We start from the raw sequence: 24,958 nt of genomic DNA on the forward strand, positions 1-24,958 counted from the left end.
ACTTTTTTGTGTCTTATAATAAATGAAGGGGGCAATTATTGAAACTGGTCACGGGGGGCTCATTTTCCCACCCTAACTTTTCATAGCGAGTATCAATGGTTTCCATTCAAATTTTCGGACATGTTGATGGCCCCAGAAAGATGCATGATGTAACTCAATATACAGTAAGTCATTGATATAGCACTGCAAGCTATAGAACTTATGCTATCTGATTGTTTTCATAAATTCAGCATGGCCAACTGAGGCAAATTAATATATTTACAAACCACAAGAGTCAGCAGGAAAGTCAGTGAAGCTTGTGCAAACGTCATAAATGGGTCAAATCTTTGTATTGAACAGCCTAATCCTCTTTGGAAGGGAAAAAAAAAAGACATTGGCCTGATTCTTGGTGTTTTAATTCCTAGCGAGGGGCTTGAAAAGGAACAGTGCCAACATTTCCCTCGTTTCCTTATCAACTTCGAAAAGGGCTGAGCCACGTTGTGCCATTCATCATGCTACTTTTCCCTCCAGCCCCTCAGTGTCGCCATCCACTCGTGTGGTATAATTGCATCTGGTATCCACTAATTACCACGAACGAGTGTTGCATTTGACAGAATTAGCCATTACTGCGTTGTTTTTTTCCTCACAGAAAAGTGCTCAACACGAAGACATTTCTAGACTCTTGGCCATGCGAATTATATGAAATTAATTTGGTGTTTTCGAGTTGTGCTTCTGCGATGCTTCTTCATCTTGTTTCCGTGCCAACATCCTGTAATAACCACCCATCACTCTTCTCTGTTTTGTGCTCACTATTTATACGGCGATCAAGCGTCTTTTCCACCGCGTTTTTTTGGATTTATCATCCGTTTTTAGTGCCAAACCTGCAACTAATGAAAGAAATAAAGAAAACAAATGTTTGATATGCTATGTGGAACGCATTTGTTGTTGCTGACATGTTTTTATCACTAAAAAATGCAAAATGAACTAAAAAGTTGTTTCCGCCTTTTACGATGACAGGGAAAACAGACAAGTTTCTTCATGGGTTTTCAAAACAGATGGTGTGCAAAATGCAAAAAAAAAAAAAAAAGGTTTTAAAATGGTGGGCAACAATGTTTTCTACTATCTAAAATTATTCCAAGGTTTCTTGTTGTGACAGTGAAGTTAGATGTTGTAGGTGTTGTTTCTCTTATCTTTGAGACAAAAACAAAATCTTTCAATCCAAATGTAATCTTCTTGACGCTCCCTCCATCATCGTTGTTTGATGAGGTGACCTTCGAACAATGCGCCATAGCAGATTCCTCATCAGGTTTGCACACACTACACAAAAATGTTTTCTTTTAAAAACGTCTTTGAAATTAAGGTTTGAACATGTAATTAGACATGACTGCTTGGTCATGTCGTTCAAGTCTTGTGAATACCAAGTCAAAGTCAAATCCGGTCTTTTACATGTTTAAGGCCAGCAAGTCCTAAAAAATGGCTTAAAGATGTTTTTATTTTTTTTCCCCCTCAGTTAAAACATAACCAACGAACAAAAAAACTTTGGCTTTTTTTCACACTTGTTGACTATATACAGTATGTATATATATATATATATATATATATATATATATATATATATATATATATATATATATATATATATATATATATATATATATATATATATATGTATGTATATATATATGTATGTATATATATATGTATGTATATATATATGTATGTATATATATATATATATGTATGTATATATATATATATGTATGTATATATATATATATGTATGTATATATATATATATGTATGTATATATATATATATGTATGTATATATATATATATGTATGTATATATATATATATGTATATATATATATATGTATATATATATATATATATATATATATATATATATATATATATATGTATGTATATATATATGTATGTATATATATATATATGTATGTATATATATATATATGTATGTATATATATATATATGTATGTATATATATATATATGTATGTATATATATATATATATATATGTATGTATATATATATATATATATATGTATGTATATATATATATATGTATGTATATATATATATATATATATATGTATGTATATATATATATATGTATGTATATATATATATATATATGTATGTATATATATATATATATATGTATGTATATATATATATATATATATATATATATGTATGTATATATATATATATATATATATATATATGTATGTATATATATATATATATATATATATGTATGTATATATATATATATATATATATATGTATGTATATATATATATATATATATATATATATATATATGTATGTATATATATATATATATATATATGTATGTATATATATATATATATATATATGTATATATATATATATATATATATATATATATGTATATATATATATATATATATATATATGTATATATATATATATATATATATATGTATATATATATATATGTATATATATATGTATATATATATATATATGTATATATATATGTATATATATATATATGTATATATATATGTATATATATATATATGTATATATATATGTATATATATATGTATATATATATATATATGTATATATATATATATGTATATATATATATATGTATATATATATATATGTATATATATATATGTATATATATATATATATATATATATATATATATATATATATGTATATATATATATATGTATATATATATATGTATATATATATATATATATATATATATATATATATATATGTATGTATGAGGGGAAAACAACTAATCAGAGCCAGGTGTGAGTGACGACTCTGACGAGGTGTCAATCATTTGCCATGCACACTCGTGCGGGCGCAGCGCCCCTCAGTTTTGTGCTGACATGTTACTTTGGGCTTCAGGAGTTTTATTAAATTTATGGAATATCCACTTTCGGAAAAGAAAAACAAAAGCGCCACCACTTATCTGCGAAACAAGAAAACAGAAGCGGAGCAAAAGGACCTAAGGCAGGTGAGAGGATTCAAAAGCGACACGGAAGCAACATACCCTCAACATCACCTGTTTTTTTTTTGTTTGTTTTTTTAATTGATTGTACATTCCGAAAAGTAAAACTTTTTACATTTTGTGTTCTATAGTGTTTAAAAAAAAATATGCTACCATTATCGCACTTAAAACCGTGTTAGAGCTAGCGTAATTTGGTGAGAGTGCTGCTATTTTGTTAGCGTTATCTGACGGACTAAATGGCAATTAGGCCTATATGCCTTTGATTCGATTTGGCACGTTTGTAAGCAGGGGGCTTTGGTCAGAGACTCATTTTGGTGAGGGATTTTGTGAAGTGGGGCTGCATTCAAATCTTGCTAGCAGTTTCAACACGACAAACTCCCCCTCTAAATCTGACTCAAGCCATTCGAGATGGGACTTCACAAAATATCCTCCCATTATGCTAAGCCGAGTCATTTTTGACTCTGTGGGTGCTGGACTGGCTTAGCATGTGTTGAGAAGGAGATGGTCGTCGTTCTTGATGATGGACCGGCGTCTGTCACAACCTCAACCTAACCCGGTTAACGAGCGCAGACGACGCCGCTGCCCTCATGAATATTAATGAGCTCCTCCCAGCATGCTTGATCCAATCTCGCATCTTTCAGTAGACATGAAGGTGATATCAATCGTAGTAGCATCTGGCTCTCAGGGGGAGCGAGTTGCATTTCTCACACGCTTGAGCGAGTGCTTGTTTACGCTCACTTCTCATGCTCACTAATTACGCATGCATTTTAACATAACCGCTCATGCTTACACATAAATAGCAAATATTCGGAACTTGTTAGACATTTGCATCAACAACACAGTAGCAGCCAACTAAAGATTTAAATAAGAAAAGTAGTCGTTGACAATCAAAGGACACGATAATGATGACACATTCATAGTGCTTGATACTGGATTGATCTGTCGGTTGAAGGATTGGAGGAGATTTCGCCTTCACCTGGCAATCCTCATCTGAAAGCTGATTGGATAAAATGACTCAAGTCAACATTACAGGAAGTAGTACATCCAGGTGAGAAAAACAAAAAATATGACTGTGTATATATAGGAAATTTAATACATAACAACAACATTAAAATGTAGTATTACACATTTGACAGTATTTCTTGGACCTTGCTGTCAACCTAACGAGCTCTTTTCTCAACCTTTCATTCCCGTGGCCAGTTTCTGCCAGAACTTCCACAAGGTGCGTTGTTACCATTTTTCTTTTTTTGTTGTTGTTGTCATCGAGGAATGAGTGGCATTGCGGTTTTTATTTCAGCCCCTTCGCCCTGAGGAAACAGCTTGAGATTGTTATTGTTTTGTGAGATGCTGCGTTTGTCAACATGGTTCAAGTTAGCCCCGGGCAATCCCGAGGCTACTTGAACGAGATATCCACCAGTGTGCGCATGTGCCAGTTTACAGTAACTCATGTAATGTAATGTTGGATCAAAGCTGCTAGTTGCACAGTATATTAATTAAAGTTCCTTTGTAGACTGCTAGCAAATCTTGTTAGTAGTTTCCAATACAAACAGTGCTCTCCAAGTACCACCATCATGACTATTATTTTTTTTAATTCTGGTTATTTGTTCATCTATCTATGCTAGTAGCGAACAGTTGGATGCTTTGTGGGTTTTCTCTGACTGCAAAACAATTATGCTGGTGTAGCTATTTTTTTGTGTCCACTGGGTGTATTCTGGGTATTAATACATATATATAGGCTTTATTTTCCCTTTCACGAAGATTGTAATCCTCTTGTGTTGATCTTTTGTTGGTAAAATAGCCATAAATGCCACATTACCGTATTTGTTCCATTTTATAGCAATAGCTGCTAGTAAAGTGGAGCGCATTTATCAAACAAAGGGGGGGGAAAAAAAGAGGTGTTGCGTGCAAAATCCAAACACTGTCACTGCTTAAACAGATTTCACAGTGCTCCTGTAAACTTTGCTAGTGTGGCCTTTTACATGCACTCATTTTATCACGCGTGACCCACCTTCTTTATGTGTGGATAATAAGGTACCACCACCACCCCCACTCCCACCCGCGCCCATAAAAAATTCAGATTGTTGCCGCGGCTGATAACCTTTAGTAGCTTGTGGCCTTTTAAAAGTCCCCGGCGCTCTGAATCACCCGGCTCCCGGTCCCATTTGTCCGCCCTCTTATCGTCTCCTCCTCCAAAGCCCCTCATCCCCTGTTTCCGCCATTGCGAGGTTGACCTCAAGCGCCACATTAGAATGCACACCTGGTGTCTGACCAGCTGAACAATGCCATTTTACATTACGCTCTTATTCCCTTTTCTCTTTGCCGCAAGGCTGTGTTTACAGGGGTCCACCGGTGCTTTTTTTCCCCCCCTCCGGATGGATGGGGAAATGTCACCGAATGCTAATGGGCTGCTAATGCTTCTGCGATGAGGGGCGGCGGTGGCGGTGGTGGTGGGTTGTGGTTGGTGGGGGGGTCTTGTCGGCGTCCGTCAAATGGCATCTCTTCAGTTCTGCCAGCTTTGTCAAAGTCATTCAGGCAAAACGTGACATGTTGCATTAGCGCCGCTTGACGCTTGATCAATTGAATAAAATAAATAGGGCCTGTCTGGGAGCTATCAACACCTGCGGCTAATGTGACTTTTGGCTAATGTAATTGAATGACATCACAGGGAAAATACAAAATCCCTAAAAAAAAAAAAATGTGATGATAGAGGACGGTACCACACAACAGTATATCGTAGCATTGCAGTGATGTGTACATGGTTGGTTTGGTTGTTTTTGAGTAATTTAGCTAAACAATAGCTTACTAGTAGAAAACTAGTTATTTAATGTAATTAATTAGCGAGTGATTAGGCTATCTGTTGATATGCAAGCTATGACTGATGTTCCATCTCCCTTACAAGCAATTTAGCTAATTTAACATCTTATTTTATTTTTGATGTTGAACATATTTACACTACAGTGGGAGGGAGGAAGGCTAAAATCATCATTTAAGCCATTTACCCTGTTTTCTCAATCACTTTGCCTTAGTCAGCATCTTCGTATGTTGGGAAGAGGCTAAGCTTAGCATGGGTTTTGGCGGGAAATTTGACAGGAAGTCGGCCATTTTGGTTTGAAGCAACCATTTTAGGGATTTTAGAATTCCATGGTTTGTATGTTGATTTTATATATATATTTGTTACTATTGTTATTATTTTTTTTTTTTATTTTTTTAACTAAACGATATTGCCACCTACTGGCCTGGCATGCATATCACTGCAGTTATTTTTGTAGGGCAGTACAGGCATCGTTTTGGCAATGTTTTAAAAAATATTCCCTTTTTTCACCAAGTTGTCATGTCAGCATACCTGCCACCACAATGTACAACCGCAATAATTGTTAATTTATACCTCTGTGACAGTGTCAATCAAAACCTAGCATCTTTTATATGTCCTGTCATGGTTTTGACACATGCCCCCTGACGGATGCAGCGCCAATGAATCCCCAGCGCCATCTGAGCGACGCTCACAGAATTTATGCGCGTGCCCTCCGGAAGCAGGCGCTCCTAAGCGGGTGCCGCCGCGCATAGCGAGCGCTCCCCATCACAGGGCCTGAGCCCGCCGGCACCCGGCTGAGACATGTGCATCATGTGATAAGGACAAGAAAGCCCCGCTTGAGTTGTGGCCGCTGGGAGGCTTCGTGCACACACACACACGAGAGCCACACTGGACTCTTCTCTGCACTTTGTGCCTCAGTGCTGCTGCAGGCCATCAAACTGCACTTTGTAAATCACAGCTAATTTCTGCCTAATTCCACAGCGATGATTATATTGTTATACGCCGTCCTATAAAGTTGAGTTAGTGCCAGGTTACTTTTTGAAGGCTATATAAAATTACAGAGGCATAATAAACATGTTGAGGGCCGCGGTAGTAATTAATCAGGGGATGTGTTTTTTCCTGATGAAGGCACACGATAAAGAAGACAATAAATGCACTTGTTTTTATTATTATTTCTGCTCCATACTGTGTTTATGATTTAGTCAGCAGTTTTCAAACTTTTTCATCTTGGGGCAAAAACATTTGTGAGTTATGTAACACCTTAGAGTAACAAACTCTTGATAAGTTTTCATTTAGGCATTTATGAACACTGGCCACTTCATTAGGTTGGCTACAGATGTGGAAGATGATATAAAATCATCAAACTTGTCGCTATACTCTGCATGAATCTAGTAAACATTAATTTCTCAAAAAACAAAACAAAATGAGACCAGCACCTTGTTTTTTTTGTTTTTTTTTTGTTTTTGCCCATAGTTTATCAAACATGTTAACTAGTTTTAAAAAAAAAATGTGAAGGAACAAAATATCAAGGACACCTTTACTTTTGGAATGCATGCATATCAAATTACATGCTGCAAAGTCAGTACAGTCTTCCCTCGCTATATCGCCGTTCACTTTTCGCTGTATCGCAGATTTTTTTTTAAGTGCAATTTTGCACATTTTTTTTTGCAGCAATATACCCATTTTATAAAATTTATGAAGGTTTGAACATTATTAATGTTTGAACAAGAGAGAAATGTGAGAACATATAAATGCCTCAATGAGAAAAGTGTCTAAATTGTGTGGTAGGGGATTTTAGAGCCTTAAAACATTTATAAGAATTGTAAAACATAAAGCTAACTACTTCGCGGATTTCATTTATTGCGGGTATTTTTTGGAACCTAACCCCAGCGGAAAACGAGGGAACACTACTTCTCTTTTTTTTTTCTTTTTTTTTTTTCTTTTTTTTGCAACACCGACTTCGCTGCAACTAGTATTGTTGAGAGAGAGACACTGCCACCTACTGTGGTGGATGTGCAATTACACTTTATTTTTGAACATACAAAAAATAAAAAATAAATAACATGCTCCCCAGATTGCAATTGGACAAAATCTTAAGGACTAATTTGTCTTTGAAGGGAATTTACCACTTCAAACCAAAATGGCAGGCTTCTTCTGACTTTTTTTTCGGCATAGGCTCTTGAGTTTGTCTGTTTTAAAACTTTGCTGCCATTCTCCACCCACATGCAGTGAGGAAAACTAAAATGTTTTTGTCGTTGAAGGGCGCCTGGAACTGTCAAAATCACCCTAAAATGGCCACTTCATGTCTACCATTTTTGGTGGACCTTTCTAAATACCTGAAAGGACACTGCGACGACTGCTCAAAGCAGAATGACAGACTTCTTGTTGATTTTACGGCATGCGCCCTTGAGACACTTTTGTGGGTCTACTCCTGATCCACACATCTATCAAATTTCCTGTTGCTAAGTGAAACTGGCTTTGGGGGTCTGAATTTTGGCACTAGCTCACTGAGCTGAAGTCTCATGAGATTTGCTGACCTCACGCGTGAAGACAGTTTCACCCTTGAGGCATATTTTCCCGGAACATTTCGGGAGGTTGTATTTGTACAGAAAAGGAACTAATCTGATGTCATTCTATTTTGACCTCAGGTCCCCATAGCGCACACTTTCCTTTTGTCATTTCTGCTAATGAAACAATCTTGTTACAAAAGTGTGCTGGAAATTAATTTGCAAGGCTTCTGAATGAAGACAATGGCATCCATCGCGCATCCGTGTCACGTTCATCACCTCCGGATTGTTTTTTTTTTTTTCTCTCTCTCTTACTCCCACAGCTCTATCATTGCTTGCAGAGCTAATTCAGATAAAGTGATTTGTTTACTACGACAATAATACTCTCTCCTCCTGCGAATATGAACATGTCTTGAAGGTAAAAAGAATGTGCTGTACATCTTCTACCTGATTCCAGTCAGTGCTCATGGCTGCATTCACACTGCATGGTTCTACTGCTAATTTTCTGGAGGGGGGGTGAGGCACAGTCAGGAGCATAAAAAAAAACACTGCGTGAAATTGGATCACTTCAGATCGGAATCAGCCTTCTTCTAAATTTGGATAAAAATCCGACGTGCCAATGAAAGTGTAGTGAATATGCACACATCAGATATACTGTAAAAATTTGCGATTCAGACCATCCTATGTTTGCAAACACAACACAAAAATACTTGTAGAAATTTTGTCTATCAACTTGATCAACAGATCCTTTTTGATTTCCGGTCATTTTGGGCCGTTCCCTACTTGTCATTCCAGGCGTGTCGTGGACGCCGAGATGAGGGGACGGCGGACGCTCGGCAACCGAGAGGCAGTTGATGATGAAAAAGGTCGTACACGTTGATGCAACATTTTTTCCTTCGCGAAAAGGCGTCGGCGATGATGACAAGATCCAAAGGTCACGTGTCATCATGCCCAGTGAGGGGTGAGGGGGTGGGTACAATGCCCTCTATCTTGAGGCGACTCATCTGCCGGGTCAGATGAGGCTAAATTTACACTGCAGGTCCAATTTCAATTTAAAGATAATCTGATTTTTTTTTTCTTTTTTTTGACTATTTCAATATACATTTCAGGTGGCACATATCCTCTATGAATCAGTTTACACTAGGATTAGGCAATTTATTGATGTTATTGAGAATTAATTTTTGGGGAGTTTTCCATACAAGATGGTGAACAAAGATGAGCTAACAAATAAAAACCTAGTACGCATGCCCAGTTGGCATTTATGTCACAAAAACAGTAATTTGTCCAAATGTGAAACAAGAGTCTTTCTTTTCGAAGGTTTGGTCTTTATATTGTCACAGAACATAATATCCTCTTGAAATGTCTAAAACGTGTAGGGATGTAACGAGATCCAAACATCACAATATGATATCATGGTTTGAAGGTCACAATACGATAATTAGCACGATATTGTGGGGATGTTGACAATACAAAAAAGGTCACAATATTGTAAAAAAAAATAAATAAAAAAAAAATAAAATAAAAATAAATAAATAGCTCATACTAAAAAAAAAAAAAAAACACAATATTGTGCTTTTGTACATTACAGCAATGAAAACTATTACCACAATATTAGATATAAATATAATATATATTGAGGCACTTACATGCTAATGCAAGCATACATACACATTAAAAAACTAAGACCATTTCATCCCGAACTAAAACACCTTGGAGGTGTACTACCAACATAATGACTTTGAAATCTAAATGCAGAAAAGCAGAGCGAAAGTGGAGAAAAACTAAACTCCAAGTTCATTTTGACCTGTACAGACAATGTCTTCGTCATTTTAACCAAGAGTTAGTAATAGCTAGACAACAACACTTTTCTGAAATTATTAGTAGGAACCTCAACAATACACGCACTCTATTTGGCGTGGTTGACAAACTTACAAATCCCCCAAATCAAACGGCGCCAGAACTCCTCTCAACAGATAAATGCAATGAATTTGCCTGCTACTTTAGTGAAAAAGTACAAGCCATCAGGTCAAACATTGTTACAAACCAGCAAAATAACAAAACGATGCTGCACTTAAAATCACCTAGGAATAATTTAATTACCATGACAGTGACTCAGTGGATCAAAATACTGTAGTAGACTTGGTTCAGCAATTGAAACCTTCCACGAGCTGTCTTGACACAATTCCATCTGGCTTTTTCAAAACCATTGTGAAATCTGTTCAGATCGATTTACAACAAATAATTAATTGCTCACTTCAATCAGGTGAACTTCCTAAATGTCTGAAAGTAGCCGCCGTCAAGCCCATTCTAAAAAAGAGAACACTGGATGTCTCCCTGCTAGCAAATTATAGACCAATCGCAAACCTTCCCTTCGTAACTAAAATAGTTGAAAAAGTGGTTTTTAATCAACTCAGCAATTTTTTGAGCTTAAACGGACTTTTGGATAAATTCCAGTCAGGTTTCCGACCTCATCACAGTACAGAAACAGCTCTGATTAAAGTACTGAATGATATAAGATTGAGCACTGATGCAGGGAAGGTATCAGTGCTCGTCTTGTTGGACCTCAGTGCAGCATTTGACACGATTGATCATAATATACTGTTAGACAGGCTGGAAACTTGGGTGGGGTTAAATGGAACAGTCCTTAAATGGTTCAGGTCCTATTTGGAGGAAAGGAGTTACTTTGTGACCATTGGAAATTTTGAATCTGATCGAAAGGCCATGACATGTGGGGTCCCTCAAGGGTCAGTCCTTGGACCCCTGTTGTTCAGTCTGTATATGTTACCTTTGGGTCAAATGCTTCAGAACACCGATGTTGACTATCATAGTTATGCAGATGACACACAACCGTATTTATCGATGTCCCCAAATGACAGCAGTTCTATTAACGCATTGTGTCATTCTCTAGAGCAAGTTAACAACTGGATGAACCAAAATTTCCTTCAGCTGAACGAAAACAAAACGGAGCTCATTGTTTTCGGCAATAAAGAAAAGAGGATTGCTGTTAAAAAACAGCTTGAGTCACTGTCTTTAGAAACTAAAGACCAAGTTCGAAATCTTGGGGTATTAATAGACTCAGATCTGACCTTCAGTAATCATATTAAATTTATCACTAAAACAGCCTTTTACCAGCTGAAAAACATATCCAGACTGAAGGACTGCATGCTTCAAGCAGACCAAGAGAAGCTTATCCATGCTTTTATCTCCAGCAGACTAGATTACTGTAACGGTCTTCTGACTGGACTCTCTCAAAAGAACATGAGACAATTGCAGCTCATTCAGAATGCTGCAGCTCGAGTTCTGACCAAAACAAAAAGATCAGAACATAGTACTCTAGTACTTAAGGATTTACACTGGCTCCCTGTCAGCTGTAGAATCGATTTTAAAGTTCTGCTACTCGTCTATAAATCACTAAATGGTTTGGGTCCTGAATATATCCAAGAAATGCTGATTGAGTACAAACCCAGCAGGGCTCTGAGATCTACAGACTCGGGCCAACTAGTGGAACCCAGAGTTCGAAGCAAACATGGTGAAGCTGCATTTAGCTATTATGCTGCACACAGATGGAATAGGCTGCCAACAGAAGTGAAGTCAGCCCCGAGTGTAAATGCTTTTAAATCCAGGTTAAAAACTTTGCTTTTTTCTTATACCTTTGATTAGGGACTTTTAAACAGCTTTAATTAAGTGTTTTTAGAATTATTATTTTTATTTTTATTTTTATTTTTATCATTATCATTTTTAACTTCCTTATGTTAAATTTTTTTTAAAGTTTGTTGAATAATGTTTTAAGATTGTTAGTTTGTAAACTATTTTCATTTATTTTTCTTCCTCTGAATGTTAACTACTGTTTCTTGATGCTTATGTGTTGTCTTTCCTCGTGTAAAGCACATTGAGTTGCCTTGTGTATGAAATGTGCTATACAAATAAACTTGCCTTGCCTTGCCTTGCCTTAAGTTTCTCCACATATTGACTCGGTTTACAAGCATGTAACGTTCCCGTTCATATGACCAATAGCGTGGATTTTAAACATAGAAGGGCCAAACCATGCCTTGTGAAAATTAAACTGCACTTAAAAAAATAAATAAATAACTAAATAAAAAACTAGCCACCAGATGCTGCTAGAACTGCACAAATAGAAATCAACTTGACCTTTTTTTTTAACAGATGTGTTGCTTTTTTACCATGACACGACAACAATACATTGCAACCGTAATAATAATATTGAGATATCATGATATTGCTGTTCATCGTTACATCCCTAGTGGTAATATGGAGAACTTTGAAAACGGTTGGCAGTGAATGAATTAATGCTCAAAGGAAAAAAACTTCAAAGTTTGTTTATTATCCAGAGAAATAAAGCAAATCCATGAAGAGGGAAATGGAAAGCAAAACTTGAATAACGTCAGTCATTTTGTTCTGAGGGCGTAGTGGGACAAAGATTTTAAATCGGAAATCGTATTTTTGTGAAGAACAAATTTAGAGAGTGAATTTTAAGCCAATATCGCACAGACACCTTCCTCACCCTCAATACTTTCTTGTCCCAATGTAATCATTTTTTTCCCCGCTAGCGTCTCAAACAGAAGAGAGCGGATCGATGCTAGCGCGTTTTGCTGTTCACTTTTGGAGGTCGGCCTTTCCTTTGCTCTTCAAATAACATTGCGGCTTCCAACGCCAGACGGAATAGATGCTATCATTTATAAGACAAGAGAGACCAATGGGCGCAGCCTAACGCTAATTACCTTTTATTGTCATCCGGGTGAAATATGAATGCTCCCCGGCATGTGAAGGATGGCTCTCTGCAACCAAGGGCAATAATGATAAGCTCTTGTCTCTTCCTAGTCAAACAATGCGGCGTTGTCAGGGGGCGGGAAGAGCAGCTCTCTCGTCTTTATCCCGGCGTGGTTCCTCTCAGCGGGGGGGGGAATGTCTGTATGTTCAAGTCAGGATTGTTTGTTGACCCTCCGCTGGCTTTGCCATCTCCTTCATTCGCACCAAAGTAGAGTCACGTGGCTTCAAAGTCCCAACAGAAGCAGCTTTCTCTCATCATTGCGCGGCGTCCAGTCGATGCGAGTAATTGGCAGGAGATGGAGTTTTTTTTTTTCTTAAAAGAGTCTCATTTTCTTGTCGCTTGCGTGGGTAAAATCAATTATTTCAGACCCTCGGGCAGCCATTACTGCGTTATTCGTCCTCCACAAGCGCACACACACTGTCAAATGTCTTTATTTTTCACAAATAAAGTTATCTCCTGGCTCAAAAGTCAACAAAACCTCTCATGAGTAAGCACAGAGGTGAAGTCACTGTCACCTCAGAACATAGAAACACAAGGAGCGAATTAGCATATTTGTATTTTCAGAACTGTCTCTTAATTGGCTTCACTGAGCTGGACACACGCGTGTTAATGGTGCCGCAACACGCTTATGTCACATATGCAGGTAGGCATAGGCGGTCGGACCAGCTAGCTCGCATCGAGTTTCAGTAAGCTATCAGTGTGACTAAACTAGTGTGGCCAACTTTCTCATCCCGAAATAAGGGACAGGTGCACGGCAAGGTGTCATGGTGGTGTGCGTATGATGTGTGAAATCGGTGTATATTCTGATTAGATTCAAAATGCACAAAGTGTGTACATTCCCTTTAATCCTTACTGCAGGCCATCATTATGTAACCTCGTACTAAAATGCAAAGAAACCACAATTTGTCTCTTTCCTTAATATTTAAAAAAAAAAAAAAAAAAAGGTGCGAAAAAAAATAAAATGCAAAAGAGGAGCGTGACTCACCAAATTTACACTTTTTCCATGGATATTTGTTGTAACAGCACAGTCCTTTATTTCTTACAGGTTTATCCATTCTCTCTTCCTAACCGACCGGACAACACTACACATTATTATTATTATTATTATTATTATTATTATTATTTTCTAGCCAGTTGTGCAGTATAAACCGCTACAACAAATGCACGTGACGATGCCTGATGCCTGTGATTGGCTGTCAGGTGCCGTGCTTAGTGACATTGCCGTTTTAGCTGATCTAGGACCTGTAGAGTGCGGTTTGCTGTGTTAAGCGCTGATTGCGAAACTTGCAAGCAAGCTAAATTTTCGCAGTATTTGTTCACAAATGGTACGAGAATACATCCTTGTCACTTGTCAAACTACTGGAGCAGCCGTGGTCCAAAAATGGCAAAGATGTACGGGACATAACAATTTAGCCCAAAATACGGGGCGTCCCGGCTAAAATGGGACAGTTGGCAACCCTAGGCTAAGCATATTTAATATTCTCTCCTGAATCAGTAATCATCGCCTCCCATGTGACTTTATACTGTACAATTGCCACATAGAAATTCACCTCACACTGCCGACCTGACCCCTCCCACCTAAAGGATGGCATAGCATAGTAGCAGTCGAAAATCCACCCCACCGTTGTCGTGGAAACGGCAAATGTCTCATAGCAGCTGTCAGATCAGTCGAGCAAAAAAAACAAAAAAACAAAAAAAATGAAAAAAAAACACAGGTTCATCCTGACAAAGTGCGTGGAGGTGGAGCTCCAAGCTGCGAGTGGAAGGCCGCTTCATGTCAGGCGTGTTCAATTGACATCAACAGCACGTCCCATGCACACAAGCCAATCGCAGTGTGAGTGACACTGGAAAAGAAATGATCAAAAGATTCTTCTTTCTTTTTTTCTTTCTTTCTTTGCAATCCATGAGCATGAGGGGTCAGCAAGCCCACTGAGCGGAGAGTGGATGAATAATTGGACACCTGCAGGCCAGCAGCACCAGAAATAGCTCTTTTTGTGTTGACAGCATCGGTCGCGACAAAGCACTAATCAGGTCACAGAGATTTTAGCAGAAAAAAAGTTTCAATTTTACAATAGGAAAAAAGTATAAAGACATATTACAAGAATAGACCTGTAATTTTACTCAATTTTTCATATTCTGAGGGTATAAAGTGATTCATGTGACTAATGTTGTAATTTTACTTGGAAAACAGTATTATTAGTAGTATTTAAACGCAACATAAATAGCATCAAAACAAAGTCATAAGAATAAGGTTGGATTTCCTTTTTCGTCCCATGTAAAATAGCAATTTTATTCTTGTAATATCGCAACTTTATTTTATACTTTTAAAAAATTTTAGATAACTTTTAAATTGCCTTTTTTGCATTTGTTACATTGCAACATGTTTCCTTTTAAAACTGTCCCTAACTTTTTTTTTCTTTTTCTTTTTTTTTTTTTTTACTCAAAATTGTAACTTCTGCTTCTTTTTCACTTAAAATTCTATCTTCACAATTGTAATATTACAACTTCTTGGTTCTCGTACTTTTTAAATCGAAACTGTATCCCCATAAGTCCCCTTTGTTTTTCAATTATTTAATTTTATTTTCTTTTTTAATGATGCATGGCCAAATTAAATTGGCAGCGTATAGTTCACAGTATCATCATTAAAACTTTGTTTTATTGCTTTCTGGCGCATTCCATTACAAATAAAATTGCCTTTTCCGTGACTCCTCAAATGTCTCACACCAGCCTTCTTTATTTATTCCCGACCTTTTGGCTGAATTAAATCCCATAGATATGTATTAGGCCATAATTAAATCATTGAAATTCATATTCATTTCTTCTACTCTGCCTTCAATGACCCACTCATTCCCTGCGCATCAACTGTGATTCTGTGATGTTTGTTTATTTATTTCTTTTTTAAGAATCCAACTATTAATTTTTGAGCATGAGGTAACGTTGGCCGTCTCTGTTTGGTGTTGCGATCAATAATCTCTCCTCACTTCTGCGGACTGAACCCTCATTGAAAGACATCTACGCTCGCTCGCCAAATGATTGGCCCCATGCAGAAAAAAATATTGCTCTTCAATAAAACAGCACTGCTATAAACGCCATCATTATTTCATCTTTATTGAATCCGCCGGAGAGGAGTCATTGTCGAGGCAGTAATTTGTGGCTCACTGGGCTATAGGATGAGTATAGATTAAATGATCTTGATACAACTTGTGGCATAACATACAACAGAGTAGCATGAGTCGTCTGATTAGAGATAAAACAAAAAGTCACAACCAACCCCATTTTTGTTCCCCAATTTTTTTTTTTTTATTTTTTTTTTTTTCTTCTAAAAGAGCTCAGAATTGTTCATTCGGTAGTCTGACCGATTCAACGTCTTATCATCATTGCTTTTTTATTTTATTTTATTTTATTTTATTTTTTATTTTTTTGTGTGTTCCCCAATTTTTAAAAGCAAAGGTTTATCCATTTGGCATGCTAATGGTCCGGTGTACTTAATTCACTCACTCACTTTATTTTATTTTTTTTTACCCCCCCCACCATAATTCACAAATCATCACAATCATTCACAAATCATTGTGGGTCGCATTCTATACTATGTATACCAACAGTTGGCACGCTAACAGGCTAAACCAATTGAACTGTAAGAAACCTAATTTTACCATGAGAAAGAAAGAAAGAAAGAAAAGAAAAAAAAAACATTGTGGGACTTAACAAATAACCCAACATTGTGGGATGTCTTTGCATAAAATGGACAGCAATGTCCGAAATGCTGAAGCTGAAATAAACTGTGAAAAATAGTCCACTGCTTTAACCAAGAGAGAAAAACTTACAAATTGTTTGACGTCGGAAGGGTACGCGCGGCCAACTATGCAGTACAGCGCGGCCTTGAATGCTGAAAAGTTTTATAGCTATGGGGAAAAACCTGACACAGGCACCGAAACTAATTGAAAGCGTTGGATCTCCACATTGTGTTTTCACGGCCAAAAACAATGTCGCCAGGCGTGACATGAGCCCGCTACTGCTCCAACGGCGGAGTGATGAATATCATCTGTACAGAACACACACGCCAGCAAGTTGGCATGCCAACAAACCCGATTAAAAGTGCCTGATGCGTCGTTTTTCCAACCTAGCGTAGCATATTGTCAAGAAGCGCGGCCATGTTGTGTGAAATGACGGATCGGCAGCTAAATTTCTCAACTGATTTTCAGCCAACTTGTGTACAAACAGTGAGTGAGAGAAGATCAGCCACCCGCTGAAAACATGCGGCATGCCAGCTCAGCTGTTACATGGAAGATTTGCAATCTATTACTTGCTGCCAAAAGCGTATTGCTAGCTGAGACCTCCTAACCTGAGGGGTAGAACAGCTTTGTTTCGGCAGGAGCTATGTGGCTAGAGTGCAAGACCGTTACACTTCATGATGTTACTCTAATAGAATTACAGCAAAAGATGTGAAAATATTGGATTAAAGAAAATTTGTAGATTGGTCTGTAACAAAAACCACTTTGGAGGTGGGGGAAAAAAACGCCCTCTGAACATTAAGGAGTTTTAATACCACTCTGAGTTAATGTTTACCGTAAACATAAAACACAGAAGTACACACAATCACATAGTTTTGCGTTTAAGCCCACCAGCTTGATGCTAAAACATAAGAGGAACCTAAGGAAGCGCTAAAAAAGTAGCATCTATGTGGCTATATTTGGACACAAACAGCTAAACAACACATGCAGACAGACAATATAAAAAAATACTCAAAGGCATATATTATTTATCCTCTGCCAAAGGATTACTGAGTCACAATAGTTGAGTACCTCTTTGTTTGTCTACATGACTATTATACAGCCACCTGCTGATGGCCAAGTTGGAGCCGCAATTAATTTAACACGATGATAAAGTGTTTAATTCTTTATATTTCATTTAATTTATTACTGTATGTTTTTTATAAAGTACGATTTTGTCAAGTGGTAGTTTTCCTTGTTGAAAAAAAATGATACGTGTTTCATTGTACAATTAAAAATGTTTGTATTAGGTCTGCAACTGATTATTTTAATAATCAATGATTTTTTTTTTTTACTTTCCATCCCCATAATCAAAAGAACATTTCAAATTGATGAAAATGTGCAAAAAAATAAAAAAAATAAAAGTTAAAATTCAGTTGCAGGTTTGGTCTGTAACACCAAAAAATTGGCAAAAATGTCAATCGTCGTTTTCCAAAGCAAAGCAGACGTTTGTCCCCATTCTTTTAGGACTACACAAATCTGATAATTACTGTTGAGAGGCTGAATTTCAGAGGATTTGAAAAATTCAAAATCAAACAAGATCGCTCAACTGTTGTTGATTTATCAAAAAAAAAAAAGTATCAAGTTGTTGTTAATTAATCATTGCACCTCTCGTTTGGATAAAACGAAAATGTAATATTTTCCTTCTCTTTCTTCTGTGGCATACGCGCAGCGTGAATCATAGTGAGCACCTTTTCTCTCTGCACCGCCTCCTACTGGCTCCAAGGTCCCGGCCAAGAGAGTTTTGTGGTGCTTTTAAAAGACACTTTATAGGAGATTTTCACTTAAATCACAGTCACTAAAGCCAGACAGCTGTAAAATTGACTTTTTGTGCCATAGCGCCCGCTTTCATTGACCTTCCAGCGCTTGATAGAAGCATCGGGAAGCAGGCAGGCTGGTTAAAGTGGAAGGTTTTAAGTCATCCTCTCAGACATTGTGACAGTGTTCCCGGGCTCTTATTTCTCCTCTGCCAATCAGTGTCTCCATCCCACGTCTCTCCTCTAAACTTATTTGCCTTAGGCGCCACCTTCCTCCTGTCCCCTCGCTCCCTTCTCCTCTTTCATTAACCTAATCGCTCACCGTCTGAATTCCCCTCCGCCTTTTTCCACCCCGCGTCCTCCGATCTTTTCCGGCGCGTCCCAAAGGGGACAATGGTGAAGGTGAGCCAGCCGATTAATGTCCGGCTGATGTACTGTCCCCTTCTGCGAAATGACCTCCATTAGGTCCCGGCAGACCGTCCCAGCGCACACCCACAAAGGCGGTTGGTCAAGTCCGGATGACGTGAATGGAGATCTGGCACCGATTTGCAAGATGATTTCTTGAGATGTGCATTCATTTTTATGCAATGACAATCATTAGAATAAGGAAAGTCAAAACATTCATTGCAAACCATGCGGGGCTTAATCTAGGAGATCAATTCAATATTAAAAAAAAAAAAAAAAAAAAGAAATGAAAGGGGATAGAAAGAAGTGGGAAAAAAAATAAGAAAATCAATTATGTTGAGCAGTCAAGATACTTTCATGGTAACGATTAAACAAAATGTTTGTTTTTTTCCAGTAATTGGGTTTTGTACATTTAAAAAAAAAAAAAAAAACACACAAACAAATGGACTGAGATGATTTAGTTTTATAATCCAGATTGTTCCACAAACTGACACCTTGAGTTCAAATACATAGTTTTTTGTTTTGTACTGTATTTAGTTTTGGGAAAAATATCTGTTCCTCATAATTTTTACTCACTACAACTTTTTTTTTTTTTGCATGTTAATTGTTACATTTCATGATGGGCTTTATGCATTATTTTAAAGTGGTTAAACTCCATAAATTCATTGAATTTTAAAGTTTTTAATTGCATAAGTATTGGATTAGTGTGGTCTCTGTATCCACATCCAAACACAATCTAATCACCTTGAGGAAGGAACATAAGTAGTTAGAAAATTAGGAGATATGGGCCCTATTTTTGTGCACAAGACTAGCGCAAAATCCAATGTAATTGTGCCCATCTGCGTTTAATTAAAATAAAACATTTACAAACATCTGTTTTTACTTTGGAAAACAATGACCGAACATAGTACAACATCAACCCCCGCACCACCGTTTGTTTTTGTTTTTTTGTTATTGCTATCCAATGGAAGTGCCCCCCTCATTCCTGTTAAATTAAATAAATATATAATTTACATTTTGCACAGATGTAAAGTTTGGAAGAGGTAAAAAAAACAAAAACAAAATTGTTTTCTTGCATCACAATCCTTCTACGAAGAAATCTAAGCCACTCCAACTCTGCTTTTATTGGACTCAGTTGAATTTGGACGCAACAATGATTCTGCAACAATACACACACTGACCTGCACTTTCATTTTTGTGTTTTTGTTTTTTTTTTCTTTCCAAGACGCGTAATTGGAGCGAGTTAAAAAGTTTGAGATGAGGTATTATTTTCAATTATTCATGAGGCTGTTCATCAGGGAAGCGCTTGCTCTCCATTACATTATTGGTTTATGCAAAGCAGGGAACTAACTGGCTGCTCGAACATGAGTGTGCGTGAAAGTCCGTAAGTGCATACACAAGTGTATTTGGTTGTTAGTCATTTGGACACACAGACAAATTAGACTGGACTAGAAAATGGGGAGCAAGTGGAAAAGCATCCAAGCAAGCACCCATCCATCCATTTTGAATCCATCTTGTCTTTTCCATCAGGTTAGCTGGGGGCTATCCAAGCTGGTTTTGGACGAGAGGCGGGAGACACCATGGAATGGTCACCAAGCCATTCCATGGCATGTTTTTCAAATGTGCGAGGAAGTTGGAGTACCTCGAGATAACGAGTACACATGGGGAGGACTTTGTAAGGTTGGTGCCAAGATTCTATCACAACTGTGAGCCAGGGAAGTCGAGTCAAAAATGTTCTTTACAATAAATGTTCTACACAGCCCAACTAGTCTAAACACTGATAAATTGTATTTGTGGAATATTAGGTACGCAGCAAAATCCAACTGTTTTTAGCCATGTCAGGGGGCGGCCATTTTGTAACATGTTGTCAACTGAAAATGACATCACAGTTGCTCAGGGCTCAAGTGGCAAGTGGCAAAATGGCCGCCCTCCCTCCTTCCAAGACAAATAAACTGGGTGGAATTTGCTGCATAATTCATTCAATATTAATCAGAATACCATGTTTAGACTAGGGACACATACAACATATTGTATAGATTGTTTCTCGGTTGACTTCGCCATTAAATTGCATTAATTAATTATAAAAGAAAAATCACATTTGAATTGTGTGTTAATATGGTTCTGGTTGGATAAATGATAACATGATGAGAAATTATAGCACATACTGTGTTTGTACTGTTTTGAAGGGTTTCGTGTTTTTATGAAATCTGTTGATTCAGCTTGTTTCAAACAACCAACAAGACCTAGATGGATAAATTAAAAACATTTTCCACCATTAATGTGAACTATAACCTGTACAACTAAATTGAAAGAGCAGAATTTAAAACTGATACAATGTGCTCGCGTAAGTGTGCACACCCTCTCATAACTAAGGCATGTTGAGAATTCAAACTCAAGTTAATTGTGGGTCAACACACCTGCCACAATTTTTAAGTGCCTCTGATTAACCTCAAAGGTAAGATATGCTCGTAGTCTTCTCTCAAATTCTATGTGGCCACATCTTAGAGCACAAGCAATGCTCCACAGAGATGCATGTCATTTTTGAAAGGTATCAGTCAGGAGCCACTCAATATACAACGGAACACAGTGAAAAGTCTAGTTGAGAAACTAGAGGATAACATTGAGATTACCCAGGATTGAACTGAACGTCCCTCCAAAATTGACAAAACCTCACCTGCGAAAAGGCCCACAGCAATATTGAAGGAGCTGCAAGAGTCTCTGACAAGCACCGACTATTTAATACATGTGACAACAATCTCCCGTCTGCTTCATATGTCTGGCTATGAGGTTGGTGGGGTAGCAAGATGGAAGCCTTATCTTATCACGAAAAAAAAGCACATTTGAACTCTTGGAATCATATGTGGGAATATATTATAGTTTGATGAAACCATGGTTGAACCTTTTACCCGTAACTACAGTAACAGGTGTATGTTTGTTTTTTTTTGTTTTTGTTTTTTTTTTCAAATTGAATTGTACAGATTGTAGGTCACATAATTATCACCAAAAAATGGTATTTCAAAATGGGAGGTGTAGGCTTTATTTGCACTGTATGTGATATAAAGAGCTGATTATACATTTATATGGATTTGCGGTCTTAACGGCCCTCAAAGGGAAACCATAACTACAATGTGGCCCCCGACACAAATTATTTTGACACCCCTGCTGTAGCATACACCACCTCCGCGCTTTCATCGTTAAAGAACTGGCTGCGTGCAGATGAATCCAATGCCCTCATAAGTTAGATAAAAGGGCCTTGTTTTAATATCAAGAGGGAATGTGTGATAGGCTGAGGGGAGGGACACTCGCCGAGTCTGACGCCATCTTTCCGGCACGCCTGCGAGGCAGTCGTGTCCGGTACAGTACGTGCGAGGTTGCGTCAGAGGGAGTAAGAGCTAGAAAGAGAATCATCTGATGGGCTTTGATATTCGCCCCTCTGTGGACCCGATGGTGATATAACGCCGCAAAAGTGCTAAATTTTTCACAGCAGATGAAATACGGTTTGGTTGGCTCCATACAGTAGCGCTCTTTGAACGTCAAGCGAGCACTGACACGGCTTTGCCCGGTTTGTTTGTTGTCGGCACGCTGTCCTCCGCTGCACCTTGCTCATTACATAAAGCATAAAGCATTCTCTTTGTTCGCCCTCACGGCAGCGGGCGGGGGTCCCTGGCGCTGAGAGCGATGTCGACTCATTGATCGGTGCTGGAACAGCTGGCAGCACAAGAGAGGAACATTCCTGCTTTTTTTTTTGTGCGCCAGCTGAGTCACATTCTTGCGAGATGACTGGAAGGCACGCAAGGAATAAAGTGTTGATAGCGGCTGATTCAGAAAGTGTGTTTAATCATAAAAGGGTGATTTTCTTAATGGAGTCTGGTCCAGAAGGACTTCACCAGCTACCAGTTTCTACGTCTCAAATGTTCACACTGTAGTCAAGGTGACATCAGAAAAGTGAACGTGAACGTTGCAATAATTCTATCAGGTGTCACATCGTAGTCCTCGTAAAGAATTAGGATATCATAAGTGCATGTAATTTATTGCCTTTGCACTTTTTTATGTTGTTCATCACCGTCTAATATTCTCCTACAGCAGTGTTTTGTTTGCCGTGACTTCGTTTTATTTTATCTCCTCGTCTTTCCCGACTTTGCTCGTTCCATCAAGGTGACATGAGCACTTTTTCTTTCTCGCTGACCGACATTCACAAACCCGGGAATTAGTTGTTAGAAAACGACTTTTAAAGTTGCAGAATGACACACTGATCCAGTGGGGCCCTTATGTTTGTGTATGGAAACCCAAGGGATGCGCTCAGTAGACACGGGCCATATGCCGCGTCCTGATGGTCGTTTGTTTATCGCGACATCTCTGGAGGCGTCGCGTTCGACCACATGAAGAACTGCAGCTGGGTCGGCCCAGGGGACGCTCGCCGACAACTTGGCCCAGCTGTGGACCCCTGCCCTGTGGTCTGAGGTTCCCCATGGAACTGTCCGCTTGGGTGCAGGCTCATACTGGACACGCAAGATCCCGGTCAACCATGAATGACTGCGACCATGACCAGTATGTTGTCGGACATTATCCTGTTCAGGATGACTGCAAGTGAGGACTTGTGCCTCACACTTGTGAGGTTCTGGGTTTGAATCTCAGATGAAATGAAATAAGCATGAGAGCCTTTTTATTTATTGATTGATATTTAAATATCAATACTATATAATTATTTTTGTATTTAGTTCCACATTTATTTTTATATTTTAATTGTTTGAGTCTTTTTATTTTGACTTTCATTTATTTATTATATTTATAGTTTTTATTTATTTATTTATTTTTATTTTTTTTTAATTATATTTGTATATCCATTTTTATGTTCACTTTTATTTTGTCATTTTTGGTCCTCCATAAGTGTGTAGTATGCAGTTTTATCTTACTGTATTTTCCAAAATCATACATTTTAGATTCTAAACTATCCATCGGTGTGAATGTGAGTGTAAAGGCTTGTGTACGTGCCCTGCAACTGGCTGGCAAGCAGCCCACGGTGCACCCCTGCTGGGATAGGCCCCAGCTCACCCACCACCGTAATGAAGTTAAGCACCATCGAAAATTGATATATAAAGGATCGCTGCAAGGGCTGGAGACTATCCCAGTCAAAGGCAGACTACACTCGGGATTGGTTGCCAGTCATTTGCAGTGTGCCCCTTTCACACTTTCAACTGGCTAATTCCTGACTAGCTGTGTAAGGTAAATAGAGTTGAGTCCGTCAGCTTCCGAATTTCGTTAGTAGAGGTGCAATGATTTTGTGTTCAAGTTAATTCTCACTAAGGACGACTTTGCCACAAGACCAATGCAGAATATGCAAAACTGGAATGACGCACTACGTACGGGACATGTCAGTGTTCCAGCATTAAATGTCCGGCTCTGTTACAACTGCTGATGGTGGAAAACTAGCATGTAATGGGTTAAAAATCCCCACAGTAAAGACGCCCACTTGAACCAGTAGATTGCCAACTCAACTGAAGTGGTCTGATTGTCCGAATGCTACCTTGTTTAGCATGCCCCAAGAACTAAACCCTGCTCTAAAAACTCCCACGTGAGCGATTTCAACACCAATCCAACAGAAATTGCTAGTTTGTACCAATGCTAGGAATTAGTCCCTGTTCTCATGGCCGCTAAGCACAACTATACCAGAGACTGCAATTTGTGTGAATGCTCAGAATCAATCCCTACAATAAAGAAGTCGTGTGGACAACTACACCACCACTCTACAAGAGACAGTCGCTCTCTGCTAATGCTATCGTCTTTAGCAAGACCAGATAACATAAGATAACATCTTGCATTTATAAAACTAACTATAAAAATGTCCTTCGGTTTCATCTTTATCAATTGTCTGCTTTTGGGGTTAATT

At 37.9% G+C, this 24,958-nt stretch overlaps 1 long non-coding RNA gene across 3 annotated transcripts; it reads left to right on the top strand.

Annotated features, from left to right (window-relative positions):
- Window positions 1-2,831: 2,831 nt before the first annotated feature.
- Window positions 2,832-21,174, top strand: LOC144010526 (uncharacterized). 3 transcript variants are annotated; one of them, XR_013281244.1, is made up of 4 exons: window positions 2,832-3,037; window positions 3,984-4,079; window positions 4,168-4,253; window positions 20,602-21,174. It is a non-coding gene; the product is annotated as an uncharacterized LOC144010526 (long non-coding RNA). The 3 variants fall into 3 exon arrangements; XR_013281246.1 differs by lacking the exon at window positions 20,602-21,174 and adding an exon at window positions 9,146-9,486; XR_013281245.1 differs by lacking the exon at window positions 20,602-21,174 and adding an exon at window positions 4,329-5,441.
- The last annotated feature ends 3,784 nt before the right edge of the window (window positions 21,175-24,958 follow it).

The sequence above is a fragment of the Festucalex cinctus genome, chromosome 21 (assembly GCF_051991245.1).
Source record: "Festucalex cinctus isolate MCC-2025b chromosome 21, RoL_Fcin_1.0, whole genome shotgun sequence".
Lineage (NCBI taxonomy): Eukaryota > Metazoa > Chordata > Actinopteri > Syngnathiformes > Syngnathidae > Festucalex > Festucalex cinctus.